Genomic DNA, 26,713 nt, shown 5'->3' with positions numbered 1-26,713 from the left:
AGAGACAGAGACAGAGAGAGACAGACATAGAGAGAGAGAGAGAGACAGAGACAGAGAGAGACAGACATAGAGAGAGAGAGACAGAGAGAGACAGAGAGAGAGACAGAGACAGAGACAAAGAGAGAGAAGAGGAGACAGGGAAACAAAGATTCACACCATGCTTCATGTGTCAGAGGCTGGAAAGCTAAGGAGTTTGACCACGAAGAAGAATTTTGCAATAGTTAAGGGAAGGAGAAGTAAAAAATCTCAGAGAGAATTTCAATAGATGTAAAAGGGTGGCTTAGCCAGTGACTGGTTGATTCGCCAAAAGCAAAGCAAGAGAAGATAACTCTCTAGAGGGGAAATATTGGAACTGCTTTTGAATATTTACACAGCAAGATACATTGTGATCATTGATACCTGTTTGTCTGGTGGGCCAAGTGAGCTGGATGGATCAGGGGCTTTCAATCCATTACTTCATGACAAGCTGACTTTCCTCCTTTCACCACCCAGTCCCTGCCAAGAGCCAGCCAGCCTGCCTAAGCTCTGCACAGATCTTTTAGTCAGAGCACTAGGAACTCTGTTCTTTTATTCCTGTTTATGGCATCAGTGAGATTAGCTCTTTCACACAAAATCGGCAAGAGGGATACACACAGCATTCAGAAGACATTAGTAGGACCCAACCTAACTGCAGGTGATATCTGAAAGAAAGCTTCCCAGTTTTCTGGAAAAAAGGAATAATAGCTTTAAATCTAGTAATCAGTCAGTCTCTACCCATAGAACTATGAGCCAGAGACTTGCTAAACACTGTGAATGCAAAGAGAGGCCTTTGTATCCTTTGGATACAGAAGTCAGGCCCTGCTGTGAAGGACCTTACAATACAAAGAGGGAGAAAACATGTAAACTATGAATAAACAAGCTTCATACAGGATAAATTGGAGATAACCCAGATTCTGAATGTATAAATCAGGAGTTTTTAAATGTGTGTGTGTGTGTGTGTGTGTGTGTGTGTGTGTGTGTGTGTGTGTGTGATAGACCCTTTTGGCATTCTAGTGAAACCTGAAGACTCCTCACAATAATGTTTTTAAGGGCATAAAGTATAATACATAAAATTATAAAGAAAACTGATTTTTTTTTGAGATTCAGTCTCTCTCTCTCTCTCTCTCTCTCTCTCTCTCTCTCTCTCTCTGTCCTTTCCCTCTCCCTCTCCTTCCTTTCCTGAACTCCAGCTGAAGAATGTGTATGCATCCAAATCAAAGACTCTTTACACTACACTGTGAAGCCTTGAGTCCTAAGAATAAATGAAATACTGTCGAACACCAGGCAGGAATCCAGCCTTTAGGCTGGCTCCAAGTTAGAACATTCCAGGGTGATGTACGCTGCAGCTAAAGCAGAAAAAGCTGCCCGTTGACTAAGGCTAGGTGTTAAGCTGATATGTTACCAGTCAATCTCAGTGATCATGCCCTGTCTCCTACTTTACCCAGATTTCTTAACAGTCTCAAGGATTTATTAGACCACTGCAGTGTACAAAACAAAGTATTAAGCATCTGATGACATTAAAAAGGCTGACAGCAATGGGTAGCCAATGTTTGATATGGAAACTTTTAAGGTTTTAAATTACTCACGGCTTGATTTCTTTCCTAATTGCTAAAACAGCAAATTCGTTTCCTTCCAAATTCTTAGTTTAGCCTAAACTTCTTGAGAAAAGGAACTATTCCTGCGCACCTTCAGCGCTGAGCATGGTGTCTCGCATATGATATCCGCTTTATTAAACAATTGTTGAATTGAGTTAATTAAACCTGTATTAAAGTTATCTGTGTGTATTTCATCCCCATCCTCCTCCTATGTCCCACTTCTACTCCTAAAAAGACTCTTTTTAAAAAAATCTTTGGAAGCCTAGAACACTGCATTGGACACGGAAGGTCCTTAATAAATAATTACATGTGGCTCTTTGAAACGATCATAATTGAAATCATCCTAGTAGTCTGTAAGCTCCTTGAGAGAGGGACTGTTTCATTTTTGCATTTGTGTCCCCAGCACCTGCAAGCTGCCGGCATAAGCTCCAGTATTTTTATAGGAGTACTAGTCAGTATATGCATACGCACACACATGTATACACACATATATGTATATATACGCTCTCACACACATGTACATATGTATATATATTTATCTGTATCATCTACTATGTGATAGCACTATGTGCTAGGCACTAACTGATACGGTATCTGTCCAGAAATGTAGATTACAAGCCCTCCGTGCCTGTTCATCTTGCATGACCCTTGTCCATACCTCCCGTAAGTTCACCGCATGGTAAAATGTAAAATTACTCAATGTAAAAGAACCTAAGGGCTATCTGTAGTTTGGGCTGTATGACCCATCTAACTTCTCTTTTCATCACATGTTTATTTGGAAACCTTGGCATTGCATTTCTTGTACAGTGCTGCATTTATCAGGTATCGCAGCTGCTTACACCCACAATGCATCTCTCCATTTTCCTTTGGGTGTCCTTAGACTTGCATGTAGTAGGTACTTAATAAATGCTTATTTATTGAATTCTTTGCTATGACTGCTGTGATTATTAACACAGAAACAACAGTCATATGCAACATCAACTGTCCTGAACGTGATCCACAAAGTTAGACATATGCCTGAATTCTCCTTAAGTGGCAAATGCAGAGCTACCGCTCCCATCTGAAGAAATAAGCTCCTCATCCAAGTATACCTTAGATCACTCCTAGGAGAGCAGGGTAAAATTCAGAACTGATTGAATAGCTAGATTCATCCCACAAACATGCACAGGAGGATGCTTAGGGCTGACTTCTAGAATTTGATGATCGTTCATTTCTCTCTTTATGGAATGGGAAAGTAAGGACCAAAACGTGATAATGATAATAACAATATAGTAACTGATAGTTATAAAATGCTTTCAAGTTCATAGAGTACTTTATCTCATGCAAATTAATAGATATTAGCTTATCTGAACCTCATAACAGTCCCGTGAGGTAGATACTAGACGTATCATTATTCAGATTTTAAAGAAGAGAGTCTTAAAATGTGTCTGACCTAGAATGTTCTTGTAATTGTACGGGTTTTTATACCATAAATTATCTTTCACATATTAGAGACTATTTCATAAGCTCGTTTTTAAATCCAAGAATGCCTTAGATAGCTCTAAAGAGAGTAGTGTAAAATTCAGAATTGGTCAAATGACTGGCCTCAAATAATTCAGTGTCACCTTGGGAGGAGGTCTCCACTGGAATATCCCAGGGATTTGTGTTGGGAAAAATACTATCCTGAACTATGTGACATTTTTGCCTATAACTCAGATAAAGTCATAGATGATATGTTTATCAAATCCACAGATGACACAAAGCTGAGGTGAATAGCTGACAAGATGACAGGATCTGAAAATATATCAATGTGCCAGGCCAACTTCAATAAGGTAGATGTTAATAGGAATGTATATAAAATCTTACACTTAACTTTAAAAAGTCAGTTTCATAAATATAAGATGAGCATACATGTCTGGATTTCTATCAGAGGAGGCATAGTTTCTAGGACTAGGGAAACCATAGTCTGCTTAGGTAAGAACACATCTGGATTATAATGTTCTAATACGGGTACCACATTTTAAGAAGTACCTTAATAAGATGGGAAGCAACCAGAAGAGAGCAGACGTGAATGAGGTGGTTGAATGAACCGAAGGTGTTAAGAGGTGGGGATGCTCCAGGGACATGATAGTTGTCTTCAAGTATTCAAATATTTGTCATGTGGAAGAGAGATTAAATATATTCTGCTTGGTCCCAGAAAGAAAGACTAGGAAACAAAGGGTGAACTTGAATATGGGAAGATTTTTTGGGGGGTGGGGGAGTTCCTTAAATTTGTGATTTCTCAAAATGGAATGTGTTTCCTCACTCTCCAAGGGAAAAGTGCATGACAATTTATCAAGTATGTTGTCAAAGCGTTTGTTGTGCAACTATAGTTTGGATTATGTGGCATCTGCTGAGGTCCTTGCCAAATCTGAGATTCTGGGTGAGAACCAGACAGGAAATTCGATGACCTCTCCTCTAACACATGGATTGATCCAGACATCAGACCTTACCTTCATTCTCATTAGGGTCTAGGTGGTCCAGTGGATAGAGTGCTGGCTCTGGAGTCAAGAAGGCTCATTTTCCTGGATTCCAATCTGGCCTTACATAATTAACTAGTTGTGTGACCCTGGGCAAGTTATTCAACCCTGTTTGCCTCAGTTTCCTCATCTGTAAAATGAGCTGGAAAAGGAAATGGTAAATCGCTCTAGTATCTTTGCCAGAAAAACCCCAAATGGGGGTCACAAAATGTTGGAAATGACTAAAGGACAGCAGCAGCAACAAAGTTTGGGAATGTTATCATAATCAAGGAAGCAACACTGTTGAACCGCGGGAACAGGAAGGCAGCCACTGTTTGTAATAGACCCAGGTGAGCACATTGGCTGTCTTCTTACTGTGGGGCTATCTGTAGGTGGTACAGAAAAGCAGGGAAGGCCCGGTCTTCCATTCCAGTGTTCTTAAACTGCCCTTCTTCTGTGGCTAAGGAGCTAAGTGTGTTTCTGGGAGGTGGAGCAAGAGAACCAGATGAGACCTCTCTCTGGCAAAGCATTGCAGATAAGGAAGTAAATCTATATTTGTATTCTTCTGTTTTGAGTGTGTCCACGGGAAACTATTATGCATTGTAAGCTGCTATAAGCTGCCTAAGGTTTTAGGCACAGAAGAAGAGGACATCAAAAGGCTTGCTGATAATTATGTCACAAGGTCAGCGACAGCTGTGTCCTTGACAATGTCTTCTGAGGGCTTCCCTATTTTCTTAGGAATACTTCTGTCAGTATTAATGGGACCCTCATAAGGACTAGAACATTGACTTGGAAACAGGATATTGCTGATACCTTCTCTCTTACTTAACTATAAAAACTGATGAATTCTAGGACAAGAAGTAAGAGGAGACATAGAAAGTGCATCGAGACTTTTCATTTCTCTCTAAAGTCACTTTCCTCTGACTAACATCTGACTAGGATGTTTGCCCAGTGAGCTGGGTAAATTTGTGTAATCCTTAATTCCTCATTCTTTCTATATACAGTCAGAAATCTTGTCGATTCTCCACAATATCGTCCACAATATTTCTCACCACAATCCCCCATTTTCTACTTTTATCACTAGCTATCGATCAATTAATTAGCAGTTATTGTCTACTAGCAGCCAGGTGGGGCAGCAGACGGAACACTAGTCCCAGAGTCAGGAAGACCTAAGTCCAAATCTGGCCTCAGCTAGTTATATGTCTCTGGGCAAGTCACTTAACCACTATTTGCCTAAGTTTCCCCAAGTGTAAAGTGGGGATAAAAGTAGCACTTGTCTCACAGAATTGTTTCCTCATCAAATAAGCATCAAATGAGACATATTTGTAAAAGGCTTAGCACATTTAGCACATAGTGGTTACTTAATAAATTCTTGATCCCTCCCTGCAACTGTGTGTAAGGTATTGTGTTATGTGCTAGAGATGCAAAGAAAGGAAATAAAATGAACAAAAAAGTCCCTGCTCTCAAGGAGCTCACAGTTTAATGGGAGAGCTTACAGTCTAGGACTTCAGCTCCTAAATTATTACGCTACCCTCTGAAGTTGTATCTCAGACTCCAGCACATTCTTTCCTGGATCTGGTTCTTACTAACAGGAGAGAATGCATTCTCTGGTGAAAATGATGGAAACCTGGCAGGGAAGAGTACACTCCTTTCAAGAGAATTTAATATAAAAGAAGAAGAAATCTGAACACGGTCTGACATACATCTTAGGTTTTGGGAAAGCAGTTTTCAAAGGGTTCAGAGGAAAGATGGCTATTACTATCTCATGGACTAAAATGCTACAAATGAAATCAGTTCAGGAGAGAAATGTTCAAGAGTGAAATTCCAAAGACACAAGAGAAAGCATTTCAAGGAAGAGGAAAAATGGTATTTATCTGAAGAGACTCATGTAGATGTACTGGCAACTCACCAAGAAACTTAGATTTTATTTTGTTCTATTTTCAAATTGTTTATTTGCCCTGCCTGCCACCACCCTTTGATTGACCCAAGAGAAAAATATGAAAAATATAACTGTCATCATAAGCTTGCATAATCTGCCAAAAACAAATGCCAATATCGACTGCCTGAAAATCTATGTGTTTCTCTGAATTTTAAGTTCACTACTTCTCTGACAGGAGGTGAGCAGAGGGTTTTATCTTCAGTCCTCTGGATTTGTGCTTTACAATTGCATTGACCAGAGTTCAAAAATCTTTCGAGGTTGTTTTTCTCTACAATGACAACTTAGATTTTAAGAAGATATGTACAGAAGATGGAAGCAAGACCAGATATACGAAAAGTTAATATAAGATCACGGCACTATTCTGTAAAAATAGCATCAGGAATGTTCAAGCTGTCTAACGTTTCCCCAAAGGACAGAATGAGTGGAAAGGTAAGCAAAGTGTATCCTAGACCAGGTTTTGGATAGTTATTTATTTTCTCCAAACAAAAGAAGTTAAAGGCAAGAAAAGTTCACAAGCCTGTGCTTTCAGAGATATAGAACAGGATATAATACTTTAACTGTTTTTATACTGTCCTGGGAGGTTGAGCTTTAAAGTCATTAAAATGTCATTTATCTGAGAAACTTCTAAACAGGCATTTCACAATTCTCCTTGGCTCTGCACTGTCCAACTCCCTCCAAGTCCGTGACTTCTATTAAGAGAGGCCAAGAACAGAGCTCCTCCCCTCACTGGTGGTCATTTTTTTCAGATGCAGAATCTCCTTACTGACAGCTAGCTATGACTAAGAGACCCAGATTCTCAAAACCACTGGAAGTCACAAAGTTGTTTTCCAAAGCTGGATATGTCCACTTCAGGTATTGCTACTTAATCAATTATATTCCAAAAAGCAACAAAAAGAAGAGGTAGCCAGGGCCCCAAATATGTCCATTTACCTTCGTTGCCATATGATCCTTGGTTACCATTTCTCCCAAAGTGGGGAGAAGGTCACTAGCTCTCTCCCCTACCCCTCCCATGGGTTGTTTCAAACAGTCTTGGCATAAACTGCAGATAGGAGGGAAGGAGAGAAAGATGGCAGAGTTACTTTTAAAGGTTTACTTGAGACAGCAGCTTTTCCTGCTCAGTGGCCAATGTAGGGATTGGTGCATCAGTCTCAAAATACCGAATTCCCAAATGCAGAAGAGTTTCCGCAGAAGTGGCCACAACTTAGGCTCGGCATTCCTCAGAGTATACTCCAATCCAAACTTCCACTGCATGATTAAGTTGATAGTAAGAGAGCACCCAGCTACCGTCAACAAACCCAGGTCACTTAACCCAGATGAACTGGCTGAAGCGGCTACTGAGTCACTGTCAATGCTGTTTGAGAGATTATGGAAACCATGAAAAGTCCCAAAAGGTTGGAGAAAGGAGACTGGTGTTTCAGTTTTTAGAAATGGTAAGAGAACAGTCTACAAGCTAAAGGGCTTTGAGTTTGACTTCAGTTTTTGGGAAATTTTAAAAACAGGTCATTAAAATGAAAGTTGACAAACATCTAGAAAGGTAAAGAATGATTTCAAAGAGTTATGTCATGGCTTTATCAAGAACTGGTCATACCACACTGATCTCATTTCCTGTTTTTTTTATAGGATTATTAAGCTAGTAGATCTTTTCTTGTTGTCGAATCAGTTAGTCATGTCTGACTCTTCACGACCCCATTTGGGGTTTTCTTGGCAAAGATACTGGAGTGGTTTGCTGTTTCCTTCTCCAGCTCATTTGACAGATGGGGAAACTGAGGCAAACAGGGTTAAAAGATTTGCCCAGGGTCATACAGTGTTTGAGACCATTTTTACTCTGGAAGATGAGTCTTTCTGATTCCAGGCCCAGTGCTCTAACTACTGAACCACCTAACTGCCTAATGATTGCTCAGCCTGGAGGAAAAAAAAAGTCTAATGGAGGATGTGGTAGCTGTCTTTAAGTATTTGAAGGATTGTTTTGTGGAAGAGGGATTATAGGCTTGTTCAGTTTGACTTCAGAGGCTAGAACTAGGAATGGTAGGTAGAAATTGCAAAGACATAAATTTAGGTTTGATGTCAGGAAATACTCCCGACAATTAGGGTTGTTCAAAAGTGGAATTGGCTACTTGGGGATACATGATTTATTTGAGAGATGGCAGACAGTCAACTATTTGAATGTCTTAAATCGGAGACTGAACGACCACTTATCAGGTGTGTTATAGCAGGGATTCATTCGTGTCTTAGTTGGACTACACGGCCACTCACATTCTTCAACTCTATGAAGCCTCACTATACTCCAACCTCCATGTCCTCCATAAAACAGCCTAAGTGATTTTCCTAAAGCTGAGACCAGACCCTGTAATTCTCCTACTCAAAAAACTACAGGGGCTCCTTATTACCACCAGGATCCAATATAAATTCCTCTGTTTGACATTTTAAAGCTATTTACAATCTGGCCCTAACCTGTCTTTCCCAGCCTTATACCCACACCAAGATTACTATGTTCAGCTCTTGGAACCACCCTCTTAGAAGGACATTAATAAGTTGGAAAGCACTCAGAAGAGGGTAAATATAATGATTACAAACTTTTTTTTGTCCACTGTACATGTTATACAGTTCAGAAAACTGGCCTTTTTATTGTTTCTGACACAGGACACTCTCTGTGACTTTGCACTGGCTGCTTCTGCCCCCTCCACTGCCGTTTCTGGAATGTGATCCTTCCTCAGTGATGCCTGTTAGAATTCCTAGTTTCCTTCAAAGCTCAGCTCAAGTCCTACTTTCTATAGGAGTTCTTTCCTGATCCTCCCAGGTCGTAGTGACTTCTCCATCAAATTAACATGTATTTCTATTGTATATATTTTAACATGTACATATTTTAAACACCTTATAGGTAGGGACTATTTCATTTACTCTTTTTACTCCCGATGGCTAGAAGAGTGCCTGACACACAGTAGGCACCCAATAAGTACTTACTGATTGAAGGCTATGGCATGTTATATACGCTGTATTATTGGTCCTACCAAATTGTAAAGACTTTGAATTTGATTCTAGTGATAGACTCTGTAGGCATGTTATTCAAGGTTCAAACTTTAAGAAGCATACTTTTGACAAAACTCCATTTCTCCAACTCTAGCCTTGATTACAGCCAATAGACTTTCAAAATAATTTGTCATGTTTATTTTGTTTTATGTTAATATGTTTATTTTCACCTCTTGCACAAATTTTGTAATGTAGCATGCTGCAAGATCATGTTTGGTATTTCATTTCCATTTGGGAATTCTATGATTCCAGAACAATTAGTTCTCATATGTCACCATATTTATCAGAGTTCATCATTCCTTGAATGGGGAAAAGACTTCCAGGGCTACCGGAAGTAAAAAATTCCCCAAAACATTTTTTAGGGTAAAAATTCTACAGTCTGATGAACATGCTCAGATTTTATAGGCTCATATCAACTTCTGACAATGGTTTGGGGACACATTTAAATGAAAAAGTCAATTTTATCAGTAAAAGCGACTTTTTTTCCAATACTCCAGGCTTTGTATTGTCTTGCTCGTGGCAAGTTACTTTACTTCATAGCAATGATTAGCAACTGGTTTCTTTTTTGTTTATTTTACTAATCTTCCTATTTTTTCAATTTCAAGAAATACATTCCTCTACCACACAGTAGAGAAATCAATAACAACTTTTATGGTTTCCAGTCTTTGCTTGTTTTCTGAGGATTAAATAGGCTGTTTTGCAGCGATAGTTTATCAATCGTCGCACTGTTGCCCTCAACAAAACTTTCCTTTGCCCTTCTGTCTGACTGACTATTTTATTATAGGGTTGAATGATACTTGAAACACCAGATTCCCTGTATCAGTAACCATTGCAATATTTCTAATAGCCATTGAAATGTGCTCCAAGAAGCTACAACTTTTATACATTTCTTTACAGTAATATCTGGTCTTAACAGCCACAGAATTAAAAGCACAACAAAAGGGAGCAATGAAATGTCTGTATGGACTGAAATTTAACATCCAGATGGCAGAGAACTTTCAAACCGTGCAGAAATTAGTTCAATCTGTTTTCATCTGGTCAAGTTCAGTCATTCTGAGTCAGCTTAATGTCAGCAAAACATACACTCACAACCATTACTGTCAAAAATGAAATCATGGGGCAGCTAGGTAGCACAGCAAATAGAGCACCGGCCCTGGAGTCAGCAGGATCTGAGTTCGAATTCGACTTCAGACTCTTGACACTTACTAGCTATGTGACCTTGGGCAAGTCACTTAACCCCAATTGTCCTGCCTTCCCCTCTCCAAAAAAAAAAAAAGAAATCATATTGCTTATCCCAAGGAATCCACATACCACTGTAGTATGTATCAGAAATAAGATATACACCCACATCTTGTTGACTCCAATGACGACCTTCTAACCACTACACCAGAGTGTCACGCTTCAAAAGAGAAACGCTGTCATAATTTGCTTAGTTTTCCTCATCTGGCTTCAAATGGAGAGGTAAATGCTACTCTTCTCAGAAATATAAAGGAGAAAAACCTTCATCTCTATATTGCACTATAGTCTGTAGTTCTACTATGTTGATCACAGTTTGAATAGAGAATGAGTCATCTGTATTAGTCACCAGCAAAAATAGTTTCTTAAATTACCCATTTATACAGATGGCTGTCAGAATGTCTGTGTAGAGCCATGCTACTGGTAGCATAAAATGTTTTCATTTTTTCATTACCGATCTCAAGAAATGGACCTAATTAGCCAAAATCTAGTGACAAATTTGGGTAAGGAGGTTATCATAACCCATTCTCCGCCTCTGGAGAGGTACAGCTAGTCATGTTATACATGATAACAAAATAACTCGATTGATCCATCCAGTGGAAAAGTCAGCCTCAACAGCTGTTGACACATTGCAGACTAGGTCACAGTTTTCTAAATGTTTTGCTTTTCAACCAGTTTTCTTGGGAACATACAGATACAACCAGTCAGTTTCTCACAATGTCTTTCTTTCAGGGTCCTGATCACTTTGACCCAGACATTTCAGAGGGATAGATGAAGGGCTCAAAAGGTCGTATCAAGAGTGCAACTAGCAGGGACAGGACACAAAGTCTTCATTACCCAGCCCCATCAGGCAGCTCATAGCACAGGCCAGTACACAAGACTTCCTCAGGCCTGCAAACAAAACAGGGAAAGCCAGCTGGGAATAACAGACTGCCCAGAGTTATACTACTCAGCCAAAAAGAGGTCATACCTAATTTTCTAACTCTCCTTCCTTCAGTGACAAATGTCCTTGAAATAATAGTTTCCATAAAAGGGCAGTGCACAAGTACCAAATGCAAAATTCTTCTTCTCGCTGCTATTATCTATTGCCTATAGGCAGTCCCAGAGTTGAAGAATGTTTAGTCCAGTCTTGAAGGTCAATTACGTATAATTGCCACTTTTATTCCTTACGCATTGACTGTCTGAGCTTCCTTAGCATGGTAATACAAAGGAAAGGAATTACAGTCAACAAGAACACTACCTGATGCAATTCTTTAATGAATCTTGTTGCGGATGACAAAGGTTAAAGGTCACTTAGATAATATAAAAATACATGTACTTTGTATAGCCAATGGGAGGAAATCCTACAAGAGTTTCACAAAATGAGAATATCTCAGGATGATTTAGGAATGAATCAAGATTGTGACATATGCTAGTCACAATATTGGAATTCCCTGTGCTTGTGTTTAAACAACAAAATTATCTGGTTATTGCAGGCAAAAAAATATAAGACAATACTGAAGTCAAAGTCACTTCAGTGTGACTTTAGTTACCCAGATGCATAGTCAGCAATAGTCAAATTCTTAATTATGCGATTCTTCCCTGGATTTTGCGGACATAACAAACTAATGTTCTCCAGAGTACGGGCTAGAATCCCTAAGGGGGAGGAGACCATTGTGGCCTCGTCCAGGAAGGGGCATGAACTGACTCCAAGGGCGTGTTATTGACTAATCAGAGGGTGGAAAAATGGGTCTTATCCCCATTATTCCCCAGAATTCCTCTGCTCTGCTCCCTCCTTTTCTCTGCCATGCAAGGTCCCAATCTCCCCCTCTCTGAAGAGGAGGCGGTACAACTATACATATGTGTGTATGTAATACATAATATGGCACATCGATAGATTATGTACACACGTGTATATGTATGTGCATTATATATTACGAAATTATGACACAATATATACTGGTAATATACAATTGTACATCTACTCATATATATTGTATGTAATGTATCTATGATAAATCAGCATGACACTTACACTTCATGCATAGGTGTATAATGTACATTATATAGAACATACACACACCATATACCCACACGTATGTGCTTACACATGATTATATACATACATAGTATACAGTGCAAATAAATAAATATGTATATGCAGGAGGTATGTGATCAAACTTTTTTTGTTGGTGGGGGAAGGTGATCAGAAGTGTTTGGAAACCATGGTAGCTTACGTGAAAAAGAGGACTGACTAACAGAGAGGTCAGGAATGCTGCTGTCCTGGTTTCTATTTTCGGTTTTTCAATTACTCTATGTTGTTTCCTAAGGTGTCATCAAATGCACTTGTATTTCCCCTGTATGATCCTGCTGTATATTTGCTAAGCTATTTCAAAGTGAATGTTGGAGTGTAGAGTGTTAGAGTATAGAACACAATTATTCTAAAGGTCTAACGCAACTGAAGCAAGTTAAAAGAATGAGAAGAATGGAGAGCTTCTCCTCAGCCTCTCCAAGTAAATAAAACAGGGTACAGTGGAAGAGATTGAGACTCAGAAAAGCTAGATTCTTGTGGTGCCACTATTTAACTGTGCAATTGTTAGAATTCAATTTAACTCAGCTAGCATTTATTAAATCAACTAGTCAGTTAAATAGTATTTATTAAGTGCCTCCTATGTGTCAGGCACAGTGCTAAGAACAGGGTTATGCTGATAACGACTGACTCTTTGAGGGGTCTGGAAATGAACTGTATGGCAGGACACTCTTTTAATTTTAATCTGTGTTATTAAAATTTTTCCATCGCTTAAGTCTAGGCAATCTACAAAACAAAACAAAACTAAACTAAACTAAATTAAACAAAACAAAACAAAACAAAAAAACCAAAACCAAAGCACTGATTTGTATTGCCCAGGCGTATATGCTGTAACAACAATGTTGTGTGCAGCTTCTGTGGGAGAGTAAGACCAATAACCCCAGCACTCAGGAGGGCTGCTAGCACAGGCTCTTTGATCTGCTTTTCTAAAGGAAAGCAACTTTAAAGGGGTTAACAATATTACTTTAGTTAAACATACATATATCATTCACTTAGTTCAGGGGGAAAAGTCAGCACCCTGAACTTCAGAGAGAATACAAACAGAAATTACAAGCAGAAATTATAAACAGAGAAAATAACACAAATCAACAGACAGGCTTCTAACTGTCTGACCACAGCAATACATACATAGTCACCAGAGAGAGAGAAGTACCAATACCTGGGTTTTCAAAGCTTGGGGGGGGGGGGCTCTCCTTAACAGCTACCCAGAGTCTCATCTGGCTACATCACATGAACTACATCACATTACATCACATCATCTGGCTATCCGATGAATGATCCCCCAAAGCAAAACCTCACCTCAGAGTATATATACTGTTTCCAATCAATGACTCTTGATTCAGTCAAAGACTCTTGATTCAAACAAAGGCAAGACAATCAAAGGCACTTGATTGCCTTAGTGCTGAGAAGCACTCCAAAACAAAAAAAAAACAGCAAAAAGTCCCATTTTGCTTGCCCTTATGCTCACACTTGAGCATGTCCCTGGCAATGTCTACAATGCTTCAGAAATTGTGCTAGGTGCTAGGGATTTTACAAAAAAAATGAAAATAGTTCCTACCCTCATGGAGCTTATACTCTATTCAGAGGGATTTACATTCGGCTAGATAAGGCACACTTTCTCTAGGTTTCTTTTTCATTTGAGGAATAAAAGACTTTAACTAGATTTCTGAGATAGGTTTCTCCTTATTATTCTCTATGAATATATTCTTAGTAGAGAAGGGAAATATGAAGCTGGACTTATAAGTAAATGAGATTATAGGATCAGAGATGTATAGCTAGAAGGAAACTTAGAGGTCAAATAGTCCAGCCCTGCAAAAGCAGGTGAGGAAATGGAGGTCCTGGGAAGTGAATTGCCCAAGGTCACATAGGAGTGTCAGAACTGGAATTAAAACCCAGGTTCCCTGACTCCAAATCCAGTCCTCTTTCCATTTCATTAATCTGTGTGAAAGAGCTTTACAAAGTGTAAACAAATGGTGTAAATGTATGGCATCATCATTGATGGCAAAAAGAAGGTTGTGCTAGGAGTCAGGAGACCTTCTATTCATTGAGTGTGACCTTTGGCAAGTCACTGAGGCATTGGGCCTCAGTCTCCTCATTATGAAAATGGGAACTGGAATAGATGTCCTCTCAGCTTTATATCACCATTAGCATTCTTATGGCACTTGACAAATATTATCTCATTTTGTCCTTACAAAAATCTTGAGAGGTAGAGGCTATTATAGTGCCCACTTCATATATGAGGAAACTGAGGCAGAGAGTTGGGAAGTGTTTTGCCCAGGTCATAGACCTACCAAGTACATGAGTGAGGATTTGAATTAAGGTCTATCCTGACCCCAGGACCAAGGCTCTAAGTGCTGTGCAACATAGCTGCCTCCAATTTAAAAGGTCCCATCTAATGCTAATGAACTGTCTTATTTTTGGTATCATTCTAGCTGTCGCCATTGTTATTTTCACCATCGATAGAAATAGGTTAAAGAATGTTCTGTGGTGTGTGAAGTTGTTAAGATATTTGGCATTAATGAATTGGAGAAAACAAATAGTTTGATGTCTATCTACTCTTAACATTTATTTTCAATGTTCTCTGGTGTAGAAATCATAGACAATTAAGCTTTTGTTTTTCCGAGTGGCGCTGTTTGTTTTTCAGTAGCTTGGAAATATGACAATTTATTGAAAAGTGACTGAATGAGCCATAACTGTCTGTGCTGAATAAATACTATCCATGAATTAAGTAAATGGAAAGGTCAGCATATTTTTTATGTTTGTCATGAAGTTATGGAGTCTCATTAACTAATCAGTATATTGCTTACAGGCTAACGTGATAGAATAAAAGAACTGACCAGAAATCAAGTTTATACGTCAATTAGTGTTACAGTATAACAGTAATACTCTTAGTCATTTTAATAAATTCATTTTAATGCTTTAAAAATATGGATGGCCAACATTAATGTCTATGACTGATGGAGAAGACTCTCTTGTTTGTGATCTTTTCTGTTTATATCTCTGTTTTCATTCCAAGTCACTGTCACAGAATGTAATCTCCTGAGGAGCAAAAATATTCCTGATTTTTTACTAGACTGCCTGGGACATCCTCAGAATGAGTATTAAGGAAATTTAAGGCAAAAGTAATGTCCCTTAAACCCTAAGGTTTAGAGTGAGATTTCTGAGATTTGCTAAAAGGAGAGAAAAAATTCAAAACATCTTTTAGTGTTTAATTTTAAGAATCATAGAATTAGAAGGTAGAGAGGACCTTAGAGGCAATTTGTCTAGTGCAACTTCCTCGGAACCTTAAAAATCTTCTGTTTAGTCCAGCTCCTTCATGTTACTAATGAGGAAACTGAGACCCAAAATTAAGTGACTCATTTGGAGTTTCACTGGTAATAACTAGGGGAGATGGTTTTGAACCTATATCCTTTGAACTCCAAACCGAGCAGTCTTTTCCTTGTTCCTTTAAAAAAATTTGGGGGGTGGTGTTAGATGTGCTCTGGTAAATGAGAAGTAAAGGGAGGAGGGGGAGAAATTTACATGAGACACATTTTTAAGATTAATCTGCATCAATACTTTCTTAGGTCTAGGCAATCAAAAAAAAAAAACCCAACAAATCAAACCCTGATTTGTTCTTATTTCTGAGGTGTGAATACCCACATTGAAAATTTAACAATTGGTTTTGGCCAGCGTGTTCAAGGTGGCTCTAGTATATTCCTGGGTGAGGTACCCTTTTCTCTATTAAAATGAATATTTGCACATTTTTAAGCTTTTAAAAAATGTTATTTGTATAGCTGGCTAGTATTTAGTGTTTTAAAGGTACCTACCATTCCCAAGTATAATAACTTTCGTATTCTTTTTTTCTTTTTTCCTAATTAAAGGAGCCATCTCTTGACTCATTTCTTAAAAAGGCCTATTCACTGAATGCGCATTACCTCACTCAAAGTGAGAACCTGAAAAGGCCTGAGCCTAAAAGGGCCTGGGTGTCCCATTGCATCCTGGGCCATCTCCAGTCATCCCGATGAGTGTCAGGCCACTAGACCCATATGGCTCTGGAGGAGAAAGTGAGGCTGATGATCTTGCACAGCCCTCCGTCACTCAGATCAAAGTCAACTGCAGGTCACTTCATCATTTTCCTCATGTCATGGCCCTCTTCAAAAACAAAGGACAAACACAACAACCTGCAAGCCCTTCAAAACACACAGAGTAGCATTCCCTTCCATCAAAGAGCTGAAAGCAAATATAAGAATGCCATCCCTAGAAGTGGGATTAGCAGGCCCCTGTGAGCCAGAAAAGTTGAATGTAAGCTTATTTTTCTTTTTAATGTGGTTTCTGAATAATACAGAAAAAATTAAACAACGAAAAATGCTTCTTAAAACCCACTGAAAAGGAAATGCAGAAGTGTCTGAGTGGTATAGTGGACAGATCATTCAACTTGGAATCAGGAAGAACTTAGTTCAAATCCAAGCCCAGGCACTTACAAGCTGAGTGACTTTGGGCAAGATACTTAAACTCTCCAAGACTTAGTTTCCTCACCTGTAAAATTGGGATAAGAATAGCACCTACCTCCCAGGGCTGTTGTGTGGATCAAATGAGATAACAGACATAAAGTGTTTTGCAAATTTGAAGTGCTATATAAATGCTATGATTATTATTAATTACTATTAAATAAAGTGCTTTACAAAAAGCAAAAGGTGCTATATAAGGGCAGCTAGGTGGCAAAGTGGATGAAGTGCCTGGCCTGAAATCAGGAAGACTCAACTTCTTGAATTCAAATCTGGCTGCAGACACTTACTAACTGTGTGACCCTGGGCAAGTCACCTAACCCTGTTTGCCTTAGTTTTCTCATGTGTAAAATGATCTGGAGAGGGAAATGGCAAATCACTCCAGCATCTTTGCCAAGAAAACCCCAGAAGGTGTCATGAGAAGTTGGATACAATTGAAATAACTAAATAACTATGAGAACAAAGTGCTATATAAATGCTAGGCTTTTTTTAAAAAAAATGTGACATATAATTTCCAAGGTGGTATTTTCCACATACTCATTCAATTTTACAGTCTCAAAAGATATAAAATATACAACAAATACAGAATAATTAAAGTTAATCAACTTGAAATTGAGAAGATAGAAACCTCAAAAAAGTAAAAAGCTTCATGAAATAGCATTGGACAATTGAAGTACTTAGAACCCTTATATCACATTCCTCCCTCTGCTTCATGACACTGGCCAAGTGTGATCAGCACAAGCCATCTTGAAGGCTTGAGTTTCATGATCTGCTGCCAAGATCCCTGACAAGTTTGGTTACAACAATTAGTCTGAACCCTGCTCCTTTAAAAGAAGGAAGGGGAAAACAAATTTATTAAGTGCCTACTATGTGCCAAGCACTGCACTTGATGAAAATTATTTCATTCTATCTTTACAACAACACTATGAGATAGATGCTATCACTACCACCATTTTATATTTGAGGAAACTGAGACATACAAAGGTTAAATGAATTACTCAAGGGGATACAGCTAATAAGTGTCTGAGGTTGGATTTGCACTCAAGTCTTTCTGACTCCAGTTCCAGTGATCTATCTGTTATACCTCCTAGCTGCCTCTGCCTCGTGCCCATAGCTTCACAAGAGGCAGAAGGAATTGCTGTGATCCCGCCCATTCATTCAAAGGAAAAGGAGTGTACCTGGAGGAGTGAAGTTGGGGGTAGAAAGAATATGGCAGCATAGAAGCAATTAGAAAGAAGTGCCAGCACAGGGATTTTTAACTCTTTGTGTGTGTGTGTGTGTGTGTGTGTGTGTGTGTGTGTGTGTGTGTAGTATGGATCCTTCTGGCAGTCTGGTGAAACCTGCTTCTTTTGCAGAATGATGCTCCTAAATGCATAAAATACCTTTGGAATACAAAGGAAACCGATTATATTGAAATACAGTTCATGTTTATCTACCTACCTACCTACCTACATATACTTCATGAACTTGCGTGTGTGTGTGTGTGTGTCCAAGTTCATGAGCGCCAGGTTAAGAACCCTTTCTGTAAGATCTTCTGCATTTCAGAAAGTAGATAGAAGCCCAACTTGAGTCCGTCCTCTCCCCACTGAGCTTGTTCTGAGCAGGGAGCCAGCTGAACCTACATACCTTCCGATGCTGAGAAGCTCTTCAGCCACAGGTGAATGGAGAGACTGAGAATGAGGAGGGAAGCCAGAGAAAAGAGAAAGGTTAGAGAAGAAAAAGACCAAAAAAACCCACAAAAATTTCAAGAGAGGTAGGGTAGGTGTAAGCCTAGCTCCTAAGCAAATACATCAAAAGTGAGACTCATATTGACTTAAGGAAAAATTCAAAGACCATGGAAAAATTCAAAGACCATGGAATGCTGGAAAAGCATTTTATAAGTAATTTGTGCCACCTATAAAACTCTCATGTATCATATTCATGGTGAAAAAGCGAATTTTGTGGATTCCCTAGAGATCATTTAACAACAGGCAAGAAATTCTAGAATGTTTCACAAGAGAAATAAAACTAAAAGAAGATATTAGGATAGAAGTTAGACAAAGAAATCAGGATTTGCAAATCAGAATCAGTGAAAGGAAACAGTAGGTTGTAGAACTTAGAATGCATGATGGAGAGTCTCTCCAAAGAAACAGAAATTCTAAAAAAAAAAGAAAATGGCAGATCTAGAGAACAAAAATATGGAAGTAGAAGAAATATTTTAGAAGAGAAACGAAAGATTCTGATGGGACACATAGAGTCTATAGCAGTAAAAGCAATTGACCTTGAAAATGGGACTCCAAGAGACAACTTAAAAATCATAGGTGTCCCAGAAGAACACAACGCAGCCTGGATTATGGTAAATAATTCCAAGAAGGTTGTCCAGCACTTTTGAATACAGACAACAAAGTACTGATTAATTGAATCTTTAGATTGCCACCATGGAAAAAATCCAATTTCAAAAATTTATTACCACACAACAAACTTTATAAGCAACCAAGATGAAGATCTTTGTTCATAATGAAACATCAATTCAAATAATTTAGAATAATTCCATAGCCATGAGGGATTAGGGGAAAAATGAAATAGGATATTCCAAAAAGCAAAAGAGCTCAAGTTGCAACCAAAAATAACATATCCAGAAAAGGAAAAGATAGACTTTCAACAAAAGGAAGGCATTTGAAGCATTCCTTTAAGAAAAAAAGACTATCGTACAACCTACAAAATCTAGAAATGAGCAGGAATTTCAAATATTACAAATATGGGAACTACAAAAAAGCTAAATAAGTGAAATTATCAAGAAAAAGCAATGAAATAATTTCCTTCATATTTATAGGCTATTAAGAAAAAAGCAAGTGGACTGAGAAGTAAAAGAAAGAACAGAAAGGAATCATTAACGGACAAAACTGGGATGGATTAAATCCTTTGTGCCCCGCTCGTGAATCAATACCTTTTGTGGGAGGAGTAACACATTTGGGAATTGCTCACTAGGGAGAGAGGAAGAAAGAAGGAGACATGAAGATGTACCCTGACTCAGACCAGGTGCAGAAAAAATGGATAATAATTTCTTTAGTCTCTCAATAAGTGTAAGGATTGTGAAAGAATAAGAAAGAAATAAAGAAGGGGAGGGGCTTTGAGGGAGGAAATGGAAGACAGGTCTTATACTAGAAGGGGAAATCACTGAGTGCTATTAAAGAACATTTTCATGGGTCGAGGGAAGTGTATGTCTTTGGTAAGCGGCAAGGGCATTATAAGTGCATACATATATGTATATGTGTACACAAACATGAAAATATGTATTTATGTATATAATGATTATATTATATAAATTTTCCCCTATGGGAAATGGAACATTCAGAGATTACTTTCCCATAACCAAGACTGTATATCCAAGGACTGGATCCCTCCCAGGAGGGAATGTAAAAGTTACCAGACATGGTCAGTACACAGGATATTAGGGAGGACATAGAACTAGAAATAGAGTAACTTCATAATGGAAGTGGTAAGTAATTATGGTAAAGGCTAGGGGTAGGACCACGCTGGATAACTTGGGCTAAAGAATGACTCCTGTTATACAATGCTAATTTCTTCATGAGTGATATTCCTTAAGAGTGAGGTACAGCAGAAAAATGCCCCCTCCCAAGAATAAATATGCAGGGTAAAGGGTGAGTGACATTAAAATTTTTAAAAATGGGAAAGAAGAAGGAACGCAAAGTTGGTTCTCCAGAAGCTCTGTCTTTCCAGGGACAGACTGAGAATAAGGAAGGAATAAGTGAGGGTGAGCCCATGAATGTAAAAATGGAATTTAAGATAGACCAGAGGTGGATAGAAATAAGGACAATGAAAAAGAAAATTTATGGAAGAATGATGCCAAAAAGAATATTATTTAATCCAAGAAGTTTGGAAAGAGGAGAGAAGGATGATTTTGAATCACATACTTATCTTGGCAGGGAAAGAGAAGTGTCAAAAATGGGGAAGGGTAACAGGACAAGAAAGAAAGAGAGAAAGAAGGAAAGAAAGAGGAAGGAAGGAAAGAAAAGGATAGGAGAAAAAGAAAGGAAGAAAGAAAAAGAAAAATGAAGAAAGAAAAGGATATTTATATTATGGATCTAATGCATATATATTCATACATACATATGAAAGAGAAAGAGAGGAAAAATTTTTTTTTTAAAGAAAAAAGTACAAGTTGAGCTTGAGCTGGCTGATATAGTATTATCAGTTCTAGAAAAATACACACACACACACACACACACACACACCCCAGGATAAAATTCATAATCTTAAGCACAGGATAATGTAATCTTTCAAATCATAAAAGGCTTACTTTTCAAATAACAACCTCTTCACCCGAATCAATGGATTCTCCTGAGTACTGAAGAGGATGTCTTTATCTGAGGCTTCCTCTCTGTAATATATCTCACTGAGTGAATACCTTTATTTCACCTGTCACTCATATTTATTTTGGATTTGGTGACAGGGTATATTTGGGATCGATTCAGTGGCAGCAAAAGAGCAACCCCATTTTGAGAAGTTTGCAGCATGCAGTGTGGGATGGTCAGACAGTTACAGGGCATTGACTCAGTGCCACACGAGCTGCACTAGAATTTTTGGCAAGTGCCCCTGGTATCACAACTGGGCTCAGGAGTAAATAGTTCTTCTTTGACAGGCACAAATGACTGGAGCATGCTTGGTATGGGACTCGCTGGGACTCCAGGCTATCCTTGTCCAGAAAACTACACAATGTACCTTGTTCAACACAGCTCACACATTTCAAGCTTCTGTTGCTACAGTGGCTAACAGAAATCTTTTTTATCTTATTTTCCCCCTTTCTTTTTTCTTTTCAAGTACTTCTCTGAAAATAGCCTTGTTACAACAGCAAAACTGTAAATTCTGCAACTGACACACACAACTAAATTTGATAGGGATGCAGCCTGTGATATTTGCAAGTCGATTCACTCTCCTTCAGAACAAAGGAAGAGAAATCTGAACCACGCTTCTAAAATATCATGACAAAAGTATATCAGGCAGCAAATGGACTAAATGTTGAAAGCCTGGACTTCAAATTCAGGTCTAGCTTATTTATACTCAATTAGCTATGAAAAATGAAAATAGATAGAAAACTAGGATCATTTGTAACCCACATATGTATAGAACTTAATGTCTAGAAAACATTTTGTATGCATTATCTCGCTTCATTCTTAAAATAATATACTGAGATCTTGCAAATGAAAAATTTTTGAGGCTCAGGGAGTTGCCTGAGATCACTCAGATAGTGTGGGGTCTGGGCTTGGACTCGACTCTCAGTCTAGTGTTCTTTTGATATATCAGAGGCTATAAAGGACCATATTTCTGAATGTCCCTAACCCCATCTCCATGTTCACTTCCTCTATTTACCTTTTCCATCTTGGTATTTGAATCACTTCCCATAAGGCATTTAAAAATGTTTCCAGATGAGAAATTTAGCATTAAAGAGGGAATAAAACCCTCAACTAATTTTGTACATATTTTACAGGTCACATTCCCAAAGGTTTATCCTAGTCATCTGGTATATTCTGAGGGTCATCTTTGTTTCCTATCCTTTCTCTACTTAGTATTCTATATTCCTTTAATCCTGACACTTTTTCTTTCAAGATATTTCTTCCATCTCTTAATTTGCATTCCCACAGCCATTAACTTGGTCTAGGTCAGGGGTCTCTAACTCTTTACTTCATGTCATAGACTCCTTGGCAGGCTGGTGAGACCTCTGGACTCCTTCACAAAATAATTTTTAAAAGTAATTGAAGGAGATACTAAATTTCAGTTATAGGTTGGTGAAAATTAAGATGTAATTTTTTCCTCATCCAAGATCACAGACCCCCTGCAGTCTATCTACAGATCCTTTGAGAGTCTGTGAACCCTAGATTAAAAGCCCAAGGTCCCCATCCTCTCACTTTTGGATTGTTTCAAAAGTCTCAACTGAGAACTTTGATGTACAAAATATACAGAGAACTGAGGGAGTATGATATATTTGAAAAAAGCATGAAATCTGGGATCAAGATGCTTGGATTTGGGTCTCAGTTCCAACACTAACTAGGTGAGGGGCATAAAGATCTCTTAACCTCTCTTACACTCAATTTTCTCATTTGTTGTTTGTGATGATACTTATAATACCTTCCTCACAGGATTATTGTGAGGAAAATGCTTTGTAAGCCTTAAAATCCTATGTAAGTGTGACACTATTATTGAAAATATTTAAGAACATTATCTAATTACCATTTGTTTAGTGACTAAGGGTTGCAAATAAACAAGTAAGAGAGAGTGACATAAAATTGCAAATAATCACTAGGGAAAAAATTAAATGAAAAAATGGAAATTAAAAGATATCACCTTGAACTCACCCAGTTAGCAAAAATAAATGAAAAAACTCAATAGAGAAGCATGATGGGGAAATGGTTATTTATATACATTCATTGCTGGAGGTATTGGAATCATTGGAAACAAGTTTCAGAGAAATTACTTTTGTGTGCTTCAAAATTAATAAAAATTGTACCTTTGATAAAATAATCCCACTGTTTGGAATACACAATTTAAACATTATCAAACACTTTTTAAATTAATTTTTTTAAATTTTCATGATCTGTCTTCTCTCCTTCCCCCTCTCCCTTTTTTACATTCAATTGAAAAAAGAAAAAAAACTGTTAAAAACATGTATTGTCAAGAAAAAAATTCCCACATTGGACATGTCCAAAAAAATGTATCTCAAGCTGCACTCTGGGTACTTCATATCTCTCTGGCTAGGTGGGTTGTGGTTGGCTATTGTGGTGATCAGAGTTTAGAAGTCTTTTAAAGTTGCTAGTTTTTACAATATTTTTGTCATCATAGAAGTTTTTCTCCTGGTTCTGCTGGCTCCATTCTGTATATTCCTACAAGTTTCCCATGTTTCTTTGAAACCATCCCTTTCTTCATTTTTTTTAACTATCAGAGCATTATTTTTAAAAAGTTAATGATCTATACAAGAATATTGGCAGGTGATATTTATGACATGGAAAAACTGGAAGCCAGCATTAGGATAATGGTTAAAAAACAGTAGTATGTCACAGTGCAGTACATTTAAAGTGATAAATATAAAGGTTAGGAATAATATGGCAAGACATACAAAGTACTCTAGTGTAAAGTACAGAAAATAGAACTGGACAAACAGTGTAAAATAATAATAACTGGCATTGGTATGGCATTTTATGGTTTACATAGATAGTCTCATTTGAACCGTGCAACAATTCCAAGGACAAATATTATTATCCCCAATTTATGGATGAAGAAACTGAGTCTCAGAAAGATTAGGTGATTTGCTCTATGTCACAGAACTAGTAAACACTATAGGTGAGGTTCAAATGCAGGTTTTCTGGATTCCAGATCTAACGCTTTTAAAAGGATAAATACTTATATATGCTTGGGAGGGAGGAACAAAAGAGAAGGGAGGAGAGAAAAGGAGGACAGAGAAAGAAAGAGAGAGAGAGAAAGAGAGAGAGAGAGAGAGAGAGAGAGAGAGAGAGGGAGGAGTTACAGAGGGAAAAATCAATAATCTTAGCTCTATGTTGGAATTCATTTTTATATAAATATCTCAAAATGTATAATTGTATTTTTTGATGCTTAAAGATGTTTTAGTAAATTACTTAATAAATTAATGCTGTTTTTCAAGTTTCATATGTTTTTTTTCTTTTGTTCAAGAATTCCTCAGGTTTTTCTTCCTATCTTAAATCTTACTCATTTTATAGCAAATGCCTTTCCAAATGAGTGACTTTCCGGTAAATCAGCATTCAACCTAGAAAGAGAAAAAGAGACAAGATCCAAGCAAAAGCTATGTATCCAATTGAGATTCATTGAAGGATACCAATACCTATATTGATACTGATATCCTTCAATGAATCTCATTTGGAGATATTTATTTATACATACACACACACACACACACACACACACACACACTAAGAGTTACAGAGTCTTCCTGAAGGCTAGAGATAGGGGATGCTGCAAATCTCCAAATCTTTATGCAGTATAACATGTGGAGGATGGATGAGTGGGAGGTAGCAGCTCACAAAAATGGCTTCCCAACATTTCTCTTTAGTACATGAGAGATCCATTTCTGATATGTGCAGGTAGGATTTTCTTTGGTTTTCACGGGTTTTAGGGCAGTGGTTGTTGGAGAAACAAGGTGTTATTTATTATCTCTTCTCCTAAACTTATGTTTTGCAAACTTTGTATATTTTCATTGGTGATGGGGTGAAGGAAGGAGAAAAAGAAGGAAGGAGAGCATTTCACTCATCTCATGACCAACTTTGAACCTATTTTCATTGAGATAGGCCCCTAACTTTCATAGCTTTCGCTGGCCTCTGAGAAACTACTCTGGAGCTCAAAACATAATTTCTCACACAAGCGTCCATTAGTACATAACAAATGTCATGTCAAAAATAACAGTTATTTGGTTTCTCATGGCCTTCATTCCCTCACTAACTCTTAGTTCTGAACCAGTATCTACAACAGGGGTGGGGAACCTGTGGCCTCAAGACTACAACCTCATCCAAACTTCGCCTTAAGTGCAGCCCTTTGACTGAATCCAATCCAATTCAAAATGTTCTGTGAAGTTTGGATTTAGTCAAAGGGCCACACTTGAGGACCTAGAGGACCACATGTAGCCTTGAGGCCACAGGTTCCCCACCCCTGGATTCTAGAACATAAAACATGTTACAAGTACAACCGATTAATATTCATTTGGGGCTTCTTTTTTGTTTAGAACTTCATTCGTCAGTGCATCTTGCATGTGTAAGATGGGCCAGCAACAGTTCCTGTGCTAGAACAGAACCTAACAAACTTAAGTACAACACAAACAGAAAGCCTTCTATCTGATGAATAATCCTAGAATCATGTAATCACAAAATCATAGAGTGTTAGAGCTAGAAGAGATCTCAGGATCATCCAATTCAACCCCCCCTTCTATATGAGAAATATGAGAAAACTGAAAGTATGCCTATACATTCTTCCTATGCCGACCTATCCTGTATGATGTCACGTGATTAATTTCCTGAAATACTGATTTCCTCAAGTCATCCCTTCAAAAAATTTTATAGGTTTCCATTTTTCACATGAATAGGTTTAAAATTGTTAGGTTAGCCCTCAAGTCTCCCTTTGATCAGGATCTGATAGGATGCCACCATAAATGGCACGACCCTCAATGCAGGCAAAGGGCTTTAGTAGAAATGTTAGAGAATGAGAACAGATAACACACGGGAGAGAAGGCAAAGCAGGCTTCACCCTCAGAAACATCGTAGAATAAATCTCGAGGCACCTTAGAGCTCATTTAGCCCCTCTCATTGGGAGACGAGGAAACGAAAGATCACGGAGATTAAATTAATTAATATGATAGACCTAACGCAAGAAGGAACCTCAGATGCATCCAAGAGAATTCTCTCATTTTACACATGAGGAGGCTGAGGCCCAGGAAAGTTAAATTATTTGCTCAAGATCGCACAGGTGAGTGAGGCAAGATTTGAATCCAGGTCTTCTGACTAGGTCCAAAACCTGTACTCTTCCCAATGTATCACATCGCCTCTTCCAAATGATTGTTGAAATTTAGCCTTCTGCCCTAACCATCCTGGTCAACACATTCTTCCCCCAAAGACCTTCCCATTCTCTTCTTCATAGGTGTGTTCCTATTTTTCGTACTGCCAGAAATCCTTTCCCTCATTTTCAATATTTATTTATGTAACATCCGTTATGTTTCATCCAGGTCCCTAAAATCTGGTTTGGGTTCATGATCTATTCAATCCCTGCTCTGACCTCCCATTTTCTCTATCTGAATACCTCCTCACCCCTAGATCACTTAGAACTAATCACACGGCATCACATTATAGTGG

At 38.1% G+C, this 26,713-nt stretch overlaps 1 protein-coding gene across 1 annotated transcript in view; it reads right to left on the bottom strand.

The window, feature by feature from the left end:
• The window catches only part of FAM240C (family with sequence similarity 240 member C), a 50,087-nt gene extending 28,868 nt beyond the window's left edge, over positions 1-21,219 (bottom strand). The window contains exons 1-2 of the mRNA XM_036749667.1: positions 21,148-21,219; positions 18,474-18,517 (exon numbers count right to left, since the gene is read on the bottom strand). The gene's annotated coding sequence lies outside the window, so the exon portion shown is untranslated. The remainder of the gene's footprint in view (positions 1-18,473; positions 18,518-21,147) is intronic.
• Between the last annotated feature and the right edge of the window lie 5,494 nt (positions 21,220-26,713).

This window comes from Trichosurus vulpecula, chromosome 1, assembly GCF_011100635.1.
Source record: "Trichosurus vulpecula isolate mTriVul1 chromosome 1, mTriVul1.pri, whole genome shotgun sequence".
Classification (NCBI taxonomy): Eukaryota; Metazoa; Chordata; class Mammalia; order Diprotodontia; family Phalangeridae; genus Trichosurus; species Trichosurus vulpecula.
Note: the sequence above shows the minus strand (reverse complement) of the source record. Positions and strands in the feature narration are given on the sequence as shown.